A 15,433-nucleotide genomic window follows, 5' to 3' on the forward strand; every position below is an offset into this window, starting at 1 on the left:
GGAGGAGGGAAAATATTCTAAGCAGAGATGCAGCTGCATAAGAATACAAATACCAAGCAGGCCATGTGGAAGAAGATATGCTAGAAAGGTGTGCAAGAGCTAGATCATAACCATTCTTGTAAACCACACTAAGGAAATAGAAAGTTAATGATGAAGTCAGATTTGTGTTTTACAAAGTTCATACCAGTGGGATTATAGCAGATGAATACAAGGAGCCAGCCTATAAGCATCAGCTAAGTAAATGTGACAGAAGCCATTTAAAAACCAACTTAACAGTGTGAAATGAATAAAATGTGGAGATACTGTGACAGATACAAGTACCCTTTCCCTCCTTCCCTACTAACAGAATTCCCTCTGTGTCCAGTCCTGTGCAGAACATGACCACCTCTAGCTAAAGGAATGGAGAAAGGTAATGACACCACAATTGGCTCAGCGTGGGGGTTGGAGTCTGCTGCAGCTGGGAAGGGAGGAGCTGGGCCTGGAGTGAGGGGTGGAGGCCCGTCAGAACCTCCCAACTTTCTTGTAAATTATGAATCCAGCCATGTTCACATCACACTTGAGTATTGGACTATAATGTCTACTATTATAATTCCTTTTCTTCCTTCTAACTCTAAGCTCAAGGGAAATAGGGAAGTATGGCCGGACTGTGGCACTATTTTGGGAAACAGATGACTGGAATTAAACTGAAAAGAAAATGCACAAAAATAAAAATGTGTTGACACCATTTTGGACAATGGGACACAACCAGGGAGAGATCTATTGGGAGGAATTCTGTGGAAACTTTTTTGTCTTTATAAGAGGGATAGATGCAAGAGACGGACTTCATGGCAAACTGGTCTACTTTTTGAGCATTGATTTGACGCCTGAAACTGCAGAAGCCATCTTACAGATGTGAAAAAACAAGTATAAGGATTAAAAAGTCAACATAACAAGGATGACAGATTAGAAAGATAGAAAGATGGAGAGCATCTGGGTTTGCAGTGATATGTTTGAGTCCCTGTACCAGCCTGTTCTGGATCCTCTACCTTTAGGTTTCCTGTTAATTAAATAATACATTTAAACTTCTATGAGTTGAGTCTTCAGATGTCTCCAAACACCCCAAAGTGACATAATAAAAATAACTCTTACCTGGTGAAGAGCTACTGACACAGGTCGTAGGCTCTATATTTTTATCCACATAAATACATCAATGAAAAAAATAATTTTTCTTCCTTTACCGCACATATTGAAAGAAGATATGAACCACTGGAAGTTCATAGTAAGTTTAATGTGCCTTGTGTTTTTTATAGGACAATATTTCTAATAGCAAAACCACATTAACTATAAAATTCCTGTTTCTTTTTAGTGTCAATATTATAACGAAAATACTGATTCTCAACTGAAGCCATATCTTGCAAATATGGAAATTCCCTAATGTACACTTAGAAAAGAGTTTGGTTAACTAGTTTACTGGCCAGAGCCCTTTTTCTCCTTATTTGTTTCAAAGAAAAAAAAAGAGTAAATATTGTTTTCAAGGTGCCTTTAAAAATAAGGCTATGAACTAGTAAAGTAATGTCACAGTGTATAAGTAGGACTTGAATACTGGTGGAAAAAAGGAATTTGGCGTGTCATGATGTAATTATGTGCACTTCACTGTCATAAGTTCAGTGTTGAATTTATAAAGCTAAGACTAAAGAAGGGACAACACAAGTGGGTGACAGGCCTTTCAGATGCAGGTACAGGAGTCTGACTCGCTCAGTCACCTGGGTATGCTGGTCCCCTCACCGACCAAGCTGCCCAGATGCACTCAGTAGGTCAGCCTTTGCTCAGTTCTATTTGTTTCTATAGTTAGAAGTTTTCCTAGAAGGGTTTCTGAGTTCAGTGGAGACACTGAAAAATTCAGGGAATGGGGAGGAGAGGAGAAGGAGGAGGAGGAGGGGAGGGAGACCAACCAATCCTGAAAAGGAGGATTTTTAAAAGTGAGGCGTCCTTGCTCATGTTCCCACGTGCCCTGGCAGTGAGATGCAGACCCGGCACGGCTCTCTGTGGAGTCGATGACGGCTTCTCCCAGCCTAGCTTCCAATCCTGACTCTCAGTGATGAGATACTACATTCTTTGATAAATAAGAAGTCTCTTATCTCTCCTCCCTATCAGTTCTTCTGGTAAGTCCTCGGTGACTCAGTTTCATCCCCTCTTATCTTTCCCTAGACCCTCGTGCTTCTTCCAAAATACCCCACTCTCTCTCCCCCATGCCTACAAACACACTGAATGCCATTCCTCAGCTCTGTTGTTCCCTTTATGACCTAGATTCCCAACTATCTTTACCTTCCAAGTTACATCTGGGACCATATCTGCTGCCACTTCTCGCTACAGACTATTTAAAGTCCTGTGAACCAGGATTTTGTCCCTACCTGCCCAAATCACTGTTTAAAGGTCCTAGTGACACAAAAGACAAACATAAAAACATTCTTAAACAGCATGAGAGACATTCAGCTAGTCCCTCCTTGCCACAAAATGGAGTGTTTTCTGTATTTGTGTGGCACTTGGTGGAGGAGGAACTGGCAGATCAGAAGGGCAGATTATGTGAGTAAATAAAGATGGATGAAAGAACTGGTATGAACAATGTTTACTAGGGGCTCCCATCTGCTAAAAAAAAAATCTGTATTTTTTTCTTTGCTTCTGCATTTATTATTCCTTTTGATAATATTAGCAGCTAACACTTCAGGGCTAGTTAGCACATAATAATGTTATATACACCATAAATCTAAATACAATCATGTGCAGTTATAACTTCCATTTGAGAGATGAAGACACTGAGGTTTAGACAGGTAAATTAACTTGCTCAAGGTCACAGTGGCAAATGGCAAAGTCAAGACTTTAAACCATGTCAGGCTCATGATTTTGAGGCCTACTAACTACTCTATCATGAACATCACAAGTGACATCAGAAATTCACCATCTCAAGGTTATTACTGTGAGAACCAGTTATGGAGGAACAAATGCCTTCCAGGGTAGATATAGCCTTTTCATGAATCTTGACCTTTTCCTGAATCTTCACCTTTTTGCGAGTTTTGGCCCTAGTTTCAAGAAGTTATTCTTTTTTCAGTGGGTGGTTGATGGTGTAAAAACACATGGTTTTACACCTATAAATTACTGTCAGACCTTTTTACAACAGGAAAGAGTGCAATGACTCCAAAGTGCCCTCTCTGCTTCCACTTCCTTAGCTCTCCAAATAAGGTTAACATGTATTTCATTAATTATTAAGAGTAGCTTCTTTCACTTTCAAAGTGTCCCAGTTTGGATGATTAATTACATGGTCACCCTACACATGTACCACTGCGCTCAAACACTGATTTCAACATGTAATCAATCTGCTCAGAAGTCGTGAGCTCCTGCTAACTGTGCAAGAGACATTTCTTCCTGCCCAGCAGCCTTGCCTTCAGGGGAACCTCTTTTCCCCATTTCATGTCAGTCTGGGAGGACTGTTCATTGCTGTTGGTCAGTGTCCTGCCCTACCATTCCACCCAAGGGTTGCCATAGTGAATCACGGCAACTCATCCGGAGTGGGATCCAACAAGTGCCAAAGCACTCCAGATAGTAAATGCGGTCTTTCTCTGCCAGGTCTGGAGGCTGGAGAATGTGCTTTTGGAACCACTGAGGGAAAAAATTCCTGCCCCATGAACAGAACTGCTTTACAGAAATAAAGCAATGAGTAGAGTCCACGGTAACACTGAGGGTGAGAGTGTGGCGACAGCAGGTGAGCGCTCCGGAGTGGACGCAGTGCCCTCTACTCAGCGTGTCCTCGTGGCCTTGGTTCCCACACTTTTTAATCCAATTCTATAAACTATCCCAGTATCTTTCCATTTTGCATATGTTAATCGAATCTTTTTGCATCAGCTAATTTGAATTTGGTTTCTATAACTTTCACATCAAAGTGTCCTGACAGTTAATCTCCCAACATTCAATAATATTGAAAGATATGAAAAAAATTCTAAACAAGGCCCCACTTCCAACCTGGCAGAATGGCAAAGATACACATAGATAGAAGTCTGTACACATGCATATACATATATACATTTAATATTCAGTTTTGGGAGAGATACTTGGAGATTGTCACTTATATCTTTGGTTGCGGTATGCATTGATATACAACTTCTAGAAAGCATTTTGGTGATATTTATCAGATGCCTTTAAAAGTACAAGACTTTTATATCATTTAAGGTGAGTTTAGTGACAAGCAACAGATTTAAAACTTAAGCAAGAAGGGAATTTAGAAGGACACTACACTGGGGAACCCCAGAGCTGAAGGAAGAACAACAAAGCTTTGAAAAGAGGCCTAGATAATGCCAGGAAAGACAATGGCAGGAACCCTGCAGATTTTATATAGTGTTCTTTTATATAGTGACTCAGTTCCAATCTGCTTGTACCTACTAAGTCCCTTACCTGCTTTCCCAATTGACCCAGGCCAAGCACTGGTTACACACACTCCTGGGACAGTAAACCACGGCAGGGAGCAGAGACAGCAGGACATAAACTGATGTCAGTTCACTGGTGTATTTCTATATATGCACTTTGGCTGCCCGACACACACACACACATTCCTATGCAGCCAGTCCTGCTTCCACCCACCACCACCCAAATGCTCTATGAATGGGGGCAGGTCCACTCACCTCCTTCACAGTGGAAAGAAGTCCAAAGCTACACACAGCTGCAGCATCCAGGAGCAACAGAGGATTTCACAAGGCTACTGCCCATCAAAATCAGTGTTTCTTAAACTACCTGTAGTAAAGGAACAGTATTGTTTTATTTGTAATCTGTCATGGATAAATTCATTGGGAAAATGCAATAAAAATGAATTGTTAGAAAAATGAAATTAAACATAAAATGCAAGCCTCAATTTTTTATTATTGTATACACCAGGTCTGGAAATTTTGATGTCAGTTTGATAGAGTAATTTTAAGTACTTATTCTTTATTTCTATACTTGCAATATGAACTAGTAATAAAGAGCTCACCAGTAGGCACCAGCCTGCAGACCCCCATTTTGAGTAACTCCTCCTTAGATGAAACACATTCCCCCTCAAATTCTGCCTAAATCTATGGTCCAAAAGGAATGTTTTACCACCAACAATATATTCTATAAAATATGGATAGAAAATAAATCATTTTGCTGTAAATTATGGCACAGCAAGCTAGGAAACAGCCTATATAGTCTTTCTGTCACTTATCCCTATGTCAGAGCTAGTATTTACATCTTCCCTTTCCTATTACTCATTCTGGGATCTTCTTATCTTCTGCCATTCCATGACCTACTTCCCCAGTGGGGCAGCCTGAACCTTGATTCTTGAGCTGTTTCAGTTCTTAATGGTCTTGCCTGCAGAGAGGCAATAGTCTCCCATTAACCTTCCCCGAGGAGAACATAAAAAAAACACTTTGTATCATATTCCTTCTAGTTGTACAGTAGGAATCACAGTCCTCTTACTAGGCATGGTCTATCACCCAGGGCCAATATACTATCTCAATTTCCTGCCATTGGGTCTTCTGGCATGAAGAACCCAAATGATCACTTTTAGCTTCCAATACAGGAAAACCATGCCGTATCCCAAAGGGAAGGTGAGTGACACTAAAAGCAATAGTGAGTAAACATGATGAGTAGGTTAGTTGGTTATAATTGTTACACACATCAGTCCCTCCTCATTCTGTGGTTCTGAGATCCACATCTTCTAGATACAGGGGAACAGTGCCTTATTCGGGACACTGGTTCAGAGCCTAACTTTACAATCTTCTGTGACATAGCTATGTCATCAGGTGGCTCCTGGAAGATTGTACTGCTAAGTTTGTAGAGGCTATTCCACCATATGAGAAGGCTAGCTGCTTCATTGATACGGAACATAAAGCAGTGAATTACATTTGAATTAGTCTATGGCCTTCTTTGTTTTTGATCAGAGAACGCCCTGTGCAGCCAACCTTGGTGGGTAATAAGATGGTGTATGAAGCATTCAGGAAGTCTGCAGATGGTAGTTCTGGAAGAGGCACACCCTGGAGGAAGTGGAAAAGGGGAATGCTGTTTCCTTCTATAACAAGGGCAATTAAATATAATCCAACAAGGATCTGACTTGTCTTTACTAGGTGTGATGTCACATCAGAGAGGTGGGCTGACCTCTAAGGCTGACAAGCTGAGCATTCAGCGGTGGTCCAGCCTGGTCTGCTTTATTGAAGGAGTGGCTATGCAGTCGGGTCTATACAGAGCCTCCATCCCTATTGCCATGACTTCCTTCTTCATGTTCCGTGTGAATGCTCACCAGAAAGCCATCCCTACAGAAGAGGCTCTCAATCACGTGAACAGGCTTTGCTTTTACTTTGTTGTAGATTTGGATCCTTGATCATAGACTGTAAAATACAAATATCTTTTACGTAAACAGTGCTATCTGATCCATGTAGACAGTTTCTAAACGGACTATCCCTTGCTAAAGGAAGCAAAGCCTTTCTCAAAATCTAGGAGTTTTTTGCAGTTCTATTAGGATTTGCCATAGGTACCATTCAGTATCTAGATCCGCTGGTCACTGCATTAACTTCTTCCAATGAGGAGACAACACTTGGAGAGCATTGCAGTGAGAAACACCACCTGGTTAAGGAATAATATGCTGGGCAGCTTTTCTGACACCAGCTCCATATTTTCCGTGGCTCAGTCTCCTGATAGGCAGACATCCCAGAGTTCTTTCACAAGGTGACCTCATCCCTGAGATCCCATAGAATTAATTCTTCCCATTGTAGAAGCGACTTCTCACTCTTCCCTGAATTTCTCACTATCTTCTACTTGATTTTCCAGACCCTCTATCACCTGGTTCCCTGCATTAAATTACCTCTGTTGTAAATACTTGACATGAATGTTATGTTCCTGGAAAGACTCTACCTGTAGGTCAGCTAAGTTTACTCACACTAGTCTCTGTGGGACTATAATTAATGCATATTTCTCTGACTTTATAATAGGCAACCTGGCAACTTTGAGAATCCTCAAGTTAGCTCCTTGACCTCTTTGTAAAATTTGCTCAGAGTAGGAGAGCCAAATGGTAGCATTTATATATCCCATACCTTCAAAATAGTTGATCAAATGCAAAACCATGGTCATCCTAGGATATTTTCAAAGTCTTGAAAGATGTACATGTGGATATTCATACTTTATTCCCATCCTGTTCCTTGGTTTAGCCATTGCAAATACTGAAGACATTTGAAGAATGCAAGTTTTTGTTTTTACATCAAAAAAGTAAAAAATAAACCAAACACAACACAAAAAACAGACCTTAAAGTCTGCCCATATAATTACTGAAGAGTCAATGTTGAATTTGAGCTAAAGATTTCTGCTTATCTATTCCCCAAACCCTGATCACTACCCTGCCTTTGGGCCTCTGGTCACACCCGCTCAGGGTCTGCAATCAGTTGCCTTCAGCACGGCTCCTCCTAACTCTGCTGAGTTCAGGGGTCCCATTTTCATTGCCTCTCTCTCCTCTGCAGTTCTGGCCTACAAAAACAGCCAGTAACGTACATTTATGAAGGATTCTTCAGCCTGGCTCAGTAATCTGTTTCTTATGGGAAAGAAAATTCTTCCATCCCAGGAGCAGAATAGAATGAGAGGTTGATGGGCCAGACACATACACATATAGCCAAACTAATGTTTCCAGTTCTTGCAGACTTTAAGAGTAAGAAAAGCTCTAGAATGATAGGAAGGAATTCAATGTCACCTAGTATAGGACAGCATTTAGTAATGGTTTGCACTCCCCAAACCACCTAACTTGAAATTAAAGTAGGCTTCCTAGGGCTAGTTCATTTAATACAGACTACCTGGTGAGTGCTATAGCAATGATTTCAGCAGATCTGAATTGCTGAAACTTCCCCTGAAAATGTTTTCTTCACTCTAACCTCTGAGGCTTATATGTGTTGAATTTAAGTTTTGTCACTTAGAGCAATAATGAAAAGAGAGATACGGAATTGGGCCATGTAGGGATGCCAGATAAAATACAGGATATGCAGTTACATTTTAATTCAGATAAACAATAATTTTTTCTTATAATCATGTCGTGTGCATTATTTGGGACATATTTATATTAAATCAAAACATTCATGGTTATCTGGAATTCAAATTTAACTGGGAATCTTGTATTTCTTGTTGCTAATTCAGACAACTCTATAGTTGGGGGCAGTTGACATCAGCTTCCCTTCATATAAAGAAGTTAGATGCATTGGGCAAGGGAGTATAATAAGGTGGTTAAGAAATCGGGCTATGGGGAGAAGGGGATTAAGGGGCATTACGATTAGCACACATAATGTAATTGGATCATGGGGAAGGCAGTATAGCTCAGAGAAGGAGCATTACAATTAGCACACATAATGTAATTGGATCATGGGGAAGGCAGTATAGCTCAGAGAATACAAGTAGTGACTCTATAGCATCTTACTATGTTGATGGACAGTGAGTGCAAAGGTGTTGGTGGGGGGAACTTGATAATATGGGTGAATGTAATAACCACAGCATTGCTCATGTGAAACATTCATAAGATTGTATATCAATGATACCTTAATTTAAAAAAAGATTGGAGGGAGTAAGAGAGACCTGTGAATAAACTCATTTATTCCACTTAAAAAAGAACAAACTCAGGCAGTGGAGTGAGATTGCCCAGATTTGTTTATATCACCTCCACTTAATGGCTTTGTGGCCTTGGACCAGGACCAGCTACATAATGTGATAATGTGCAGGGCCAGGGTACCTCATTAGCCTCCATTCTGTTGATTTTGGCAACAGCTCCCCAGACACCCAGGGCTTCACTCCAAGGAGATGCCCCGTTGCCTGAAGGTGAGAGGTTGGCAAGATATCTGGCTACCACTTACCATGAGCCTGTACACTTCTGTCCCAGAGCACAGAAGGGGACCTCACTGCCTTTCATCCTAGTAAGGTCCATTGGCTAATTCAAAATATTGTCTTTATCTAGGTGTCTGTTATAAATAAGCCACCATCAGTATCTGTTAGGGGTTTCTTTTTTGGTAGCAATTGAAAGGAACCTCACAAAACATGCATTTTGGGGAATGCAGTCTAAGGTTGATCACATGACTCAAGCAAGTGCTGCACAAACCAGCTTTGGGAAGAAATAGGAGCAGTGCAATGTCAAAACCTAGCTGCAGAAGCCTGAGGTCATTGCATTAGGCCCCTACCCAAGATGACCCCAGATGTTTTTGCCTTTGTCAGGTTTCCAAGTCTTCTCTCTTTTTGGTGTTGGTGGCAGGGGAAGCTTGGATCAAGGTGGTCTATTCCTGGACTAGAATGGTTAGGGACAAGAACTGAGAATGTTGGTCCAGAGAGAGCCTCTCAGGGAACTAATGTGAGCTGGGCATACACTCCAGTTTGAGCCTATTGCAACCTGTTAGGACTCTACTATAAAAAATAATCAGAGATGCAATAGATATGTGGACAGGGCCTTTTGTTAAAGTGAAGAATTGGAAGCAATTTAAATGTCCAATAATGGGGTGGAAGTTCAAATAACAATATGGGGAAATAAAACATGGTATGTAAATGTACATTTATTTATGAGGTGATTTTGAAGACTGGATTGATAATTAATGTTATGGGAATTTATAATGCAAGTCAGGATTTTACAATGATACCTTTTTGCAAAAGATTGGCAACTCACAAATTTCACTACCCAGGGATAATTTTGTTTTCACAGTTAAGTAGCATCCATTTTGAGTTTGGAAATTATTTTTTCAAATTAAGATTTCTGATTGCTATGAATCAAGCTACAACATGCCTTTAAAAATGGCTGTTGTTTCTTGAACTAGCTACTTGAAAGAAAGTATCTTGGCTTCCCAAGATATCACACTTTTTTTGCACAAGTTCTTTCCCATAAAGACAGCATCTGTGATTTCAAGATCTGCAGAAGTGCCACGCCTTTCATGAAACCGCAGTCAACTCCTAGTAATGTCACTTGCTACAACATTCCTCTACGTCTTGCTTGTATTACTCATTAAACCCTTAAACAGCTTTCTGTGGTTTGTTTCAAAAGTATGGTGGGGTTTTTAAATGTCACATTGTCTTTGCCAGAGTAGATAAGGGGGAGGCAAGGAAGAAGGGAGAACAAGAAAAGAATAAAAAAGAATAGAAAAAACACAGACTATACTAGTTTAAGGATGCTAGAGGGTAAAGAAAACATTGGTAACCAAAATGCAATGAGTGCCTTGACTATGTATTCAATCAAAATATTGGTGCAGGGCTTCTCAGACTGATGTGCACATGAATTACTGGATTCTTGTAAAAACACAGTGATACCTGGAATGCTGGTTTAAGGATCAAACTTTAAGAAGCAGTAATCTAAAGGGCATTCTGAGAATAACTGAGAAAAAAATGACTGTACTAGATAATACATTAATGTTTCATTTCTTCAATGTGAGAAAGGTATGTGATTATATGAAATAACTTCACTTGTGGGAGATGTATTAATATGTGTAGGGGTGAAGTGAATGCTTGTAATTTACTTTCAAATACTTTGGCAATAAAATCATGTACATAAATATGTATAGGAGAAAGAAAGTTGGGTTACATAATAACTGATGAATCTTAGAGATAGGCATAAAAAGTGTTCACTGTACTTCAACTTTTTTCTGCTTTTGAAAGTCTCCAAAATAAAAAACTATAAAATGATAAATAAAAAGAATATATAGCCCTAAGGTGTATCACACAGAGATTGAGTCAATACATCTGGAGTGAGGACTAGTAGCCTCTAATTTTTTTATTATTAAGGTATTATTGACACACACTTTTATGAGGGTTTCACATGAAAAACAATGTGGTTACTACATTCACCCATATTATTGTGTCCTCCCCATACCCCATTGCAGTCACTGTCCATCAGTGTAGTAAGATCCCACAGAGTCATTATTTGCCTTCTCTGTAATACACTGTCTTCCCTATGATTCCCCCCAACACCATGTGCACCAATCATAATACCCCTCAATCCCCTTCTCTCTCCTTCCCCCTCCCTGCCCTCCCACACCCCTCTCCTTTGGTAACCACTAGACCCTTCTTGAAGTCTGTGAGTCTGTCTCTATTTTGTTCCTTCAGTTTTGCTTTACTGTTATATTCCACAAATGAGGGAAATCATTCGGTATTTGTCTTTCTCTGCCTGGCTTATTTCACTGAGCATAATATCCTCCAGCTCCATCCATGTTGTTGCAAATGGTAGGATTTGTTTCTTTCTTATGGCTGAATAGTGTTCCATTGTGTATATGTACCACATCTTCTTTATCCTTTCATCTACTGATGGACACTTAGGTAGCTTCCATTTCTTGGCTATTGTAAATAGTGCTGTGATAAACATAGGGGTGCATATGTCTTTTTGAAATTGGGATCCTGCATTCTTAGAGTAACTTCCTAGGAGTGCAATTCCTGGGTCAAATGGAATTTCTATTTTTAGTTTTTTGAAGAACCTCCATACTGCTTTCCACAATGGTTGAACTAGCTTACATTCCCACCAGCAGTGTAGGAGGGTTCCCCTTTCTCCGCATCTTCACCAGCATTCATTGTTCTTAGTCTTTTCAATGCTGGCCATCCTTACTTATATGAGGTGATATCACATTGTGGTTTTTATTTGTATTTCCCTGATAATTAGTGATGTGGAGCATCTTTTCATGTGTCTGTTGGCCAACTGAATTTCTTCTTTGGAGAATTGTCTGTTCATATCCTCCACCCATTTTTTAATCGGGTTATTTGCTTTTTGGGTGTTGAGGCTTGTGAGTTCTTTATATATTTTGGATGTTAACCCCTTGTCAGATATAACATTTACAGACATATTCTCCCATATTGTAGGATGTCTTTTTGTTCTGCTGATGGTTTCCTTTGCTGTACAGAAGCTTTTTAGTTTGATGTAGTCCCACTTGTTCATTTTTGCATTTGTTTCCCTTGCCTGAGGAGATGCGTTCAGAAAAAAGTTGTTCACGTTTACATTCAGGAGATTTTTGTCAATGTTATCTTCTAAGAGTTTTATGGTTTCATGACTTACATTCAGGTCTTTGATCCATTTCAAGTTTACTTTTGTGTATGGAGTTAGATAATAATCCAGTTTCATTCTCTTGCATGTAGCTGTCCAGTTTTGCCAACACCAGCTGTTGAAGAGTCTGTCACCTCCCCATTGTATATCCATGGCTCCTTTATCATGTATTAATTGACCATATATGCTTGGGTTTATATCTGGGCTCTCTAGCCTGTTCCATTGGTCTATGGTTCTGTTCTTGTACCAGTACCAAATTGTCTTGATTACTGTGGCTTTGTAGTACAGCTTGAAGTCGGGGAGTGTAATCCCCCCAGCTTTATTCTCCCTTCTCAGGATTGCTTTGGCTATTTGGGGTTCCATATGAATTTTAGAACTATTTGCTCTAGTTCACCAAAAAATGCTGTTGGTATTTTTATAGGGATTGCATTGAATCTGTTGATGGCTTTAGGCAGGATGGCTATTTTGACAATATTAATTCTTCCTATCCATGAGCATGGGATGTGTTTCCATTTACTGGTACCTTTAAATTTCTTTCATGAGTGTCTTGTAGTTTTCAGAGTATAGGTCTTTCACTTCCTTTGTTAGGTTTATTCCTAGGTATTTTATTCTTTTTGATGCAATTGTGAATAGAATTGTTTTCCTGATTTTTCTTTCTGCTAGTTTACCATTAGTGTATAGGAATGCAACAGATTTCTGTGTATTAATTTTGTATCCTGCAACTTTGCTGAATTCAGAAATTAGATCTAATAATTTTAGAGTAGATTCCTAAGGGTTTTTTATGTACAATATCATGTCATCTGCAAACAGGGACAGTTTCACCTCTTCCTTACCAATCTGGATGCCTTTTATTTCTTTGTGTTGTCTGATTGCCTTGGCGAGGACCTCCGGAACTATGCTGAATAAAATTGGAGAGAGTGGGCATCCTTGTCTTGTTCCCGATCTTAAAGGAAAGGCTTTCAGCTTCTCACTGTTAAGTATGATGTTGGCTGTGGGTTTGTCATTTATGGCCTTTTATTATGTTGAGATACTTGCCCTCTATACCCATTTTGTTGAGAGTTTTTATCATGAATGGATGTTGAATTTTGTTGAATGCTTTTTCAGCATCTATGGAGATGATTGTCTTTATTTTAACAAATACTCCAGAGAGTCCTATCGCAAGTTGTCCCTAAGACCACATTTTGAGAACACTGTTTTAGATATTAGTGAAGGGTATTTCTGGATGATTCACATCCTGGAAATGGCTAGGGTCCCAGGTTTGAAACACAATTACAAACTGAGAGCTAAGTTTGGTTTGCCAAGCAGCCTTTGCTATCCCTCCTTTGTCTGACAGCATTTTTCTTTCCTTGGGGGATCTCCCTCCCAATTCACAATGTGAGGAGAGATTGAATTGACATCTACCTAATCATTCAGCTTTATTAGGTACGCACCTGTATTAGTTTTCTATGCTGTGTAACAAATCACCATAAATTTAACAGCTTAAAACAACACATACTTATTATCTCATAATCTCAGTGGGTCAGGAGTCCCAGCACAACTTAAATACGTCTTTATGCTCAGGGTCTTATCAGGCTGCAATCACAGTGACAGCCACAGGAGAGGTCCACATGAACGGAACTGAAGCCTCCCACCAGTAACTGGACTGATGAGCTTGGAAGTAGTTTCTCCAGTCCCTTTAGGTGACTGCTGCCCTGGCCAACACCTTAGCTGCAACCCCATAAGCTGCCAGAACCATCCAGCTAAGCTGCTTTCAGATTCCTGACCCTCAGAAACTCTGTAAGATGATAAATGATTGTTGTTTTTAATCTATTGAGCTTTGAGATGATTTGTTATACAGCAGTAGATAGTTAATACAACACTTGTTCTAAGCCTGATTAATCTAGGAAGAGTGAAAGATGCCACGTCCTCCTTCCCTAACAACATGGGAAAAGTACATGGGTATTAGAATTAATGAGCCCACAAAGAGAGGAGCAGAGATCGAAGATAGGTTGGGTAGTGCAAGGGCAGCAGAGGTATGACTTTCAGTTTCTGGATCCAGTTAAGTGTGATTTAGTACCTGCCCCACTGTTCCCAGTATCATGAGCCAATACATTCCTTTTATCTACTTTTAAGTTCAGACCCCTCGAAAGTAAGTTTAGCCCTGCTGAAAACATTTTGATCCTCTCTCCATCTCCAACAAGTGTAAATTTATACTGATAAGCAGTCAATATATGGAAATTAGCTTAAGACAGTAATTTGTTCCTCTTCCCCTCTCTTGATGGCTGTGGTTAAGTTGATTTGAATCTGGTTTCTGTCACTTACAGCCAGGAGTTCTGACTCATAAAAGTAGGATTGTTTTATGCCTCACTTGGTCTTTTTTTTTTTATCGCATCTTTCCCTCCAAAGTCATGTTAGTGGTCCTTAATCACATGTTAGGTCATGCTTTTTAGGTTCCTTGGAAAATAAATTCTGTTTAGTTGTGGTTCTAAGACAGTTCCCATGGCATTCTCTCTCAGGGAAGTCATAGCATGCTGAGAATATAGTAATTTGACTAAATGATCTACACTTGTTCCAGGGTAAATTTCCTCTATATTGTATGCCATTTTGCTCCCTGACTTAGCTAATCACTCTCTGGGTACTGAGCCAACTATTCATGCTGAAGCAGCCTGAATAGTCATTGGAAAAAAGAAACACCATAAACAAATCTCACACATGAATCAAGCAAAGGTTCAGAGTTCAAAGATGCCATTTCTCCACACTTGCTGCTCTTAGTGCAAAGGAGTCTGTGGAGACCCTACACTTAACCCACAGTTCTGTTTCTTCCCAATTCTGAATCACAGAAGTAAGTTTATACCAACTGGGAGCTCTCTCAGTCTCCTTTCCCCATATAATAATCCTACTGTGATTTTCTCCTAAACCCACCCAGCACCCCTGCCAAGATGACAAATAGATAATACATTTTTAAGTTAATAATATTTAGACAAAGTCAAAAGTGCCACTTCTAACTGCCCTTCCCCACCTAAATTCAAATTTTTCCATTTCCCAGAATAATACAGTGTTCACAGTCTAAACTTACCTCAACAGCATTATCTTTTACCAAACCAAGTTCTTCAAGTTAGCCTAGTGACCATTCACAAAATTTGCCCCCAGAAGAAACTTAAATTACTTGATCCTATTGATGGTGTTTGCCCTTTGGTTCAATACATTTGGCAACCAGGAACTGAACTAAGGAAGCTAAGAAGAATTGACAAAAACAAGAATATGCATATTTTCCCTTTAAAGAATGTTGTTTCTCTACCACATCAGGACCAGAGACTGTGGAACCAGACTACATGGATACAAAGCCCAGCTTCCTCTTTTAAGCCATGTACCATTGGCCAGGTTACCCACCTCTTCTCTGCATCAGTTTTACATCTGTAACATAGGGATAATAGTAATAGCCAT

The 15,433-nt window shown here is 39.8% G+C and overlaps 1 long non-coding RNA gene across 1 annotated transcript in view; it reads right to left on the bottom strand.

Annotated features, from left to right (window-relative positions):
• LOC140848399 (uncharacterized) overlaps window positions 1–15,433 on the bottom strand; it is a 77,536-nt gene that overhangs the window by 9,700 nt on the left and 52,403 nt on the right. The window contains exon 2 of the long non-coding RNA XR_012129213.1: window positions 4,650–4,758. This is a non-coding gene — a long non-coding RNA (uncharacterized lncRNA). The remainder of the gene's footprint in view (window positions 1–4,649; window positions 4,759–15,433) is intronic.

The sequence above is a fragment of the Manis javanica genome, chromosome 3 (genome assembly GCF_040802235.1).
Source record: "Manis javanica isolate MJ-LG chromosome 3, MJ_LKY, whole genome shotgun sequence".
NCBI lineage: Eukaryota > Metazoa > Chordata > Mammalia > Pholidota > Manidae > Manis > Manis javanica.